Genomic DNA, 5,000 nt, shown 5'->3' on the forward strand with positions numbered 1-5,000 from the left:
CTCCTGGGCGCCCTTCCTCTGCTCTCTGCTGTTGTGGCAGAAAGCTGTGCCTTCAGTCCCCTGGCTTGCACAGGGCAGCAAAAGACTGTACTTTCACTGGGTCGCAGGTAGGGGGCCTCTCCTGAATGCATCTGCCAAGGAAGGTCTAGAAGTGACACGAGAACCCTTGTGCTGACACACAAAAAAGGCTCGGCAGATAGCTTGCGTGCCAGTTGCTCCATCCTCTGTATCCACATGGACCCCTCCCAATATCTGCTGTAAAGATGCAGGCAAGGAAAAGCGCAGGATGGGCTTCTTACAGACGGAGGCGATGCCAGGCGTCGATGGCTCTAGCGGCAACTAGTGTCAGGGTGGAAATATAATCGTGGCCCCCACCCCTAACAGTCAGAGAGTCCTGGATGGGAGTCTTCCCAATGTCTGCTTTATCGTCCATCCTATAATCAACATGCTTGTTTACATCTTGTTTTGGGGACATTTCCGAGCAAATTGCAAAATTGCAGCTCAGTTCAAACCGAGACGTAGTCGGCAGGGTTCGAACCTGCGCGGGGAGACCCCAATGGATTTCGAGTCCATCGCCTTAACCACTCGGCCACGACTACCCATGAGAGTAAAACTCTCACTCGAAAGATCGTGCTGTGCTTACACAATAGAGTCCTTACTCTCTACCGCCTTGCCTCTAGATCTTGTCCTGTACTTTCCACCCTTTTCTCTCATCATGCACCGTTCTTTCTCCTCACAAGTTTCTTTTAAATGTACATATACGTTTGAAATTGCAAAACCAAAACTGTCAAAACGTACCAGTTTCTCTGCGTTGTTCAAAAGGATGAAGCCGCTTTTACTCCTAGGATCTTGCTTGAATAGCTCAAGTGCGCCACAGCCTCCTTTAGTAATTGTATTATACTGCTATTTTAAAATTGTTTTCCAAACCAGAAAAGAGTAAATAATAAAAGCGGGCGCTGCGCCGTAGTCGAGAGGATTTGAACCTGCGCGGGGAAACCCCAATGGATTTCTAGTCCATCGCCTTAACCACTCGGCCACGACTACTCCTGAGCAAACGTGTTTCTACTATAAACTTAACACTTTAGCCACACACACTGTCTCCTCCGCCCCTTACTTTATGCCGCTCTGCACCGTTCTCTTTTGGCCCTCCCATGACCCTTGAAAATGCATTCAAAAGTCAGAATCTCTATGGTCTGGCCCAAGTTCCTTAAATGCCATATCCCCTCCGTGCCAAGCTCGGACTAAGTGCCAGGGACAGATCTGTGCTAATAAACCTAGCAAGCGGCCAGGCAGCAGAGCCTCACCTTCACTAGGTTGCACTGGCTTCGGCCAGCTCCAAATTGAAACTGTTAACAGTCTCCTGTTTGGAAGCATGCCTGGGCAGGGGCTGTCTCTATGCAAATCGAGTTGCAGAGGCCTCCTGGGAGCCAATTTCCGCAGGCCATTTTGACAGGCTCCAGAGGAATAAATGGCCGCACAAGTGGTCCGGTAGTTAGTCTAAGCCATATGGCAAAGATTTGGGTGGTGGGCCTTCTGGGCATGTGGCCCTAAGTCTCAGAGGACCGCAGAATGGGTCCCTTCTGCCCATATAGAGAGGTATTGGCCGATCGGGGCCGAGAGGACAGTGGCCTCACCACCCTCTGACGGTTCTCCTGGGCGCCCTTCCTCTGCTCTCTGCTGTTGTGGCAGAAAGCTGTTCCTTCAGTCCCCTGGCTTGCACAGGGCAGCAAAAGACTGTACTTTCACTGTGTCGCAGGTAGGGGGCCTCTCCTGAATGCATCTGCCAAGGAAGGTCTAGAAGTGACACGAGAACCAGCACAAAAAAGGCTCGGCAGATAGCTTGCATGCCAGTTGCTCCATCCTCTGTATCCACATGGACCCCTCCCAATATCTGCTGTAAAGATGCAGGCAAGGAAAAGCGCAGGATGGGCTTCTTACAGACGGAGGCGATGCCAGGCGTCGATGGCTCTAGCGGCAACTAGTGTCAGGGTGGAAATATAATCGTGGCCCCCACCCCTAACAGTCAGAGAGTCCTGGATGGGAGTCTTCCCAATGTCTGCTTTATCGTCCATCCTATAATCAACATGCATGTTTACATCTTGTTTTGGGGACATTTCCGAGCAAATTGCAAAATTGCAGCTCAGTTCAAACCGAGACGTAATCGGCAGGGTTTGAACCTGCGCGGGGAGACCCCAATGGATTTCGAGTCCATCGCCTTACCCACTCGGCCACGACTACCCATGAGAGTAAAACTCTCACTCGAAAGATCGTGCTGCGCTTACACAGAAGAGTCCTTAGTCTCTACCGCCTTGCCTCTAGATCTTGTCCTGTACTTTCCACCCTTTTCTCTCATCATGCACCGTTCTTTCTCCTCACAAGTTTCTTTTAAATGTACATATACGTTTGAAATTGCAAAACGAAAACTGTCAAAACGTACCAGTTTCTCTGCGTTGTTCAAAAGGATGAAGCCGCTTTTACTCCTAGGATCTTGCTTGAATAGCTCAAGTGCGCCGCAGCCTCCTTTAGTAATTGTATTATACTGCTATTTTAAGATTGTTTTCCACACCAGAAAAGAGTAAATAATAAAAGCAAGCTCTGCACCGTAGTCGGCAGGATTTGAACCTGCGCGGGGAAACCCCAATGGATTTCTAGTCCATCGCCTTAACCACTCGGCCACGACTACTCCTGAGCAAACCTGTTTCTACTATAAACTTAACACTTTAGCCACACACAATGTCTCCTCCGCCCCTTACTTTATGCCGCTCTGCACCGTTCCCTTTTGGCCCTCCCATGACCCTTGAAAATGCATTCAAAAGTCAGAATCTCTATGGTCTGGCCCAAGTTCCCTAAATGCCATATCCCCTCCCTGCCAAGCTCGGACTAAGTGCCAGGGACAGATCTGTGCTAATAAACCTAGCAAGCGGCCAGGCAGCAGAGCCTCACCTTCACTAGGTTGCACTGGCTTCTGCCAGCTCCAAATTGAAACTGTTAACAGTGTCCTGTTTGGAAGCATGCCTGGGCAGGGGCTGTCTCTATGCAAATCGAGTTGCAGATGCCTCCTGGGAGCCAATTTCGGCAAGCCATTTTGACAGGCTCCAGAGGAATAAATGGCCGCACGAGTGGTCCGGTAGTTAGTCTAAGCCATATGGCAAAGATTTGGGTGGTGGGCCTTCTGGGCATGTGGCCCTAAGCCTCAGAGGACCGCAGAATGGGTCCCTTCTGCCCAAATAGAGAGGTCTTGGCCGATCGGGGCCGAGAGGACAGGGGCCTCACCACCCTCTGACGGTCCTCCTGGGCGCCCTTCCTCTGCTCTCTGCTGTTGTGGCAGAAAGCTGTGCCTTCAGTCCCCTGGCTTGCACAGGGCAGCAAAAGACTGTACTTTCACTGGGTCGCAGGTAGGGGGCCTCTCCTGAATGCATCTGCCAAGGAAGGTCTAGAAGTGACACGAGAACCCTTGTGCTGACACACAAAAAAGGCTCGGCAGATAGCTTGCGTGCCAGTTGCTCCATCCTCTGTATCCACATGGACCCCTCCCAATATCTGCTGTAAAGATGCAGGCAAGGAAAAGCGCAGGATGGGCTTCTTACAGACGGAGGCGATGCCAGGCGTCGATGGCTCTAGCGGCAACTAGTGTCAGGGTGGAAATAAACTCGTGGCCCCCACCCCTAACAGTCAGAGAGTCCTGGATGGGAGTCTTCCCAATGTCTGCTTTATCGTCCATCCTATAATCAACATGCTTGTTTACATCTTGTTTTGGGGACATTTCCGAGCAAATTGCAAAATTGCAGCTCAGTTCAAACCGAGACGTAGTCGGCAGGGTTCGAACCTGCGCGGGGAGACCCCAATGGATTTCGAGTCCATCGCCTTAACCACTCGGCCACGACTACCCATGAGAGTAAAACTCTCACTCGAAAGATCGTGCTGTGCTTACACAATAGAGTCCTTACTCTCTACCGCCTTGCCTCTAGATCTTGTCCTGTACTTTCCACCCTTTTCTCTCATCATGCACCGTTCTTTCTCCTCACAAGTTTCTTTTAAATGTACATATACGTTTGAAATTGCAAAACCAAAACTGTCAAAACGTACCAGTTTCTCTGCGTTGTTCAAAAGGATGAAGCCGCTTTTACTCCTAGGATCTTGCTTGAATAGCTCAAGTGCGCCACAGCCTCCTTTAGTAATTGTATTATACTGCTATTTTAAAATTGTTTTCCAAACCAGAAAAGAGTAAATAATAAAAGCGGGCGCTGCGCCGTAGTCGAGAGGATTTGAACCTGCGCGGGGAAACCCCAATGGATTTCTAGTCCATCGCCTTAACCACTCGGCCACGACTACTCCTGAGCAAACGTGTTTCTACTATAAACTTAACACTTTAGCCACACACACTGTCTCCTCCGCCCCTTACTTTATGCCGCTCTGCACCGTTCTCTTTTGGCCCTCCCATGACCCTTGAAAATGCATTCAAAAGTCAGAATCTCTATGGTCTGGCCCAAGTTCCTTAAATGCCATATCCCCTCCGTGCCAAGCTCGGACTAAGTGCCAGGGACAGATCTGTGCTAATAAACCTAGCAAGCGGCCAGGCAGCAGAGCCTCACCTTCACTAGGTTGCACTGGCTTCGGCCAGCTCCAAATTGAAACTGTTAACAGTCTCCTGTTTGGAAGCATGCCTGGGCAGGGGCTGTCTCTATGCAAATCGAGTTGCAGAGGCCTCCTGGGAGCCAATTTCCGCAGGCCATTTTGACAGGCTCCAGAGGAATAAATGGCCGCACAAGTGGTCCGGTAGTTAGTCTAAGCCATATGGCAAAGATTTGGGTGGTGGGCCTTCTGGGCATGTGGCCCTAAGTCTCAGAGGACCGCAGAATGGGTCCCTTCTGCCCATATAGAGAGGTCTTGGCCGATCGGGGCCGAGAGGACAGTGGCCTCACCACCCTCTGACGGTTCTCCTGGGCGCCCTTCCTCTGCTCTCTGCTGTTGTGGCAGAAAGCTGTTCCTTCAGTCCCCTG

General features: G+C 50.7%; 4 non-coding genes across 4 annotated transcripts; all 4 read right to left on the reverse strand.

The window, feature by feature from the left end:
* Nucleotides 1-517: 517 nt before the first annotated feature.
* TRNAS-CGA (transfer RNA serine (anticodon CGA)) lies at nucleotides 518-599 on the reverse strand. The gene has a single exon. It is a non-coding gene; the product is annotated as a tRNA-Ser (tRNA).
* A 1,557-nt stretch (nucleotides 600-2,156) lies between these two features.
* On the reverse strand, nucleotides 2,157-2,238 carry TRNAS-CGA (transfer RNA serine (anticodon CGA)). Its single transcript has one exon. It is a non-coding gene; the product is annotated as a tRNA-Ser (tRNA).
* A 363-nt stretch (nucleotides 2,239-2,601) lies between these two features.
* TRNAS-AGA (transfer RNA serine (anticodon AGA)) lies at nucleotides 2,602-2,683 on the reverse strand. Its single transcript has one exon. It is a non-coding gene; the product is annotated as a tRNA-Ser (tRNA).
* Nucleotides 2,684-3,805: 1,122 nt separating this feature from the next.
* On the reverse strand, nucleotides 3,806-3,887 carry TRNAS-CGA (transfer RNA serine (anticodon CGA)). The gene has a single exon. It is a non-coding gene; the product is annotated as a tRNA-Ser (tRNA).
* Between the last annotated feature and the right edge of the window lie 1,113 nt (nucleotides 3,888-5,000).

This window comes from Ambystoma mexicanum, chromosome 3q (assembly GCF_040938575.1).
Source record: "Ambystoma mexicanum isolate Mex_15411 chromosome 3q, UKY_AmexF1_1, whole genome shotgun sequence".
Classification (NCBI taxonomy): domain Eukaryota; kingdom Metazoa; phylum Chordata; class Amphibia; order Caudata; family Ambystomatidae; genus Ambystoma; species Ambystoma mexicanum.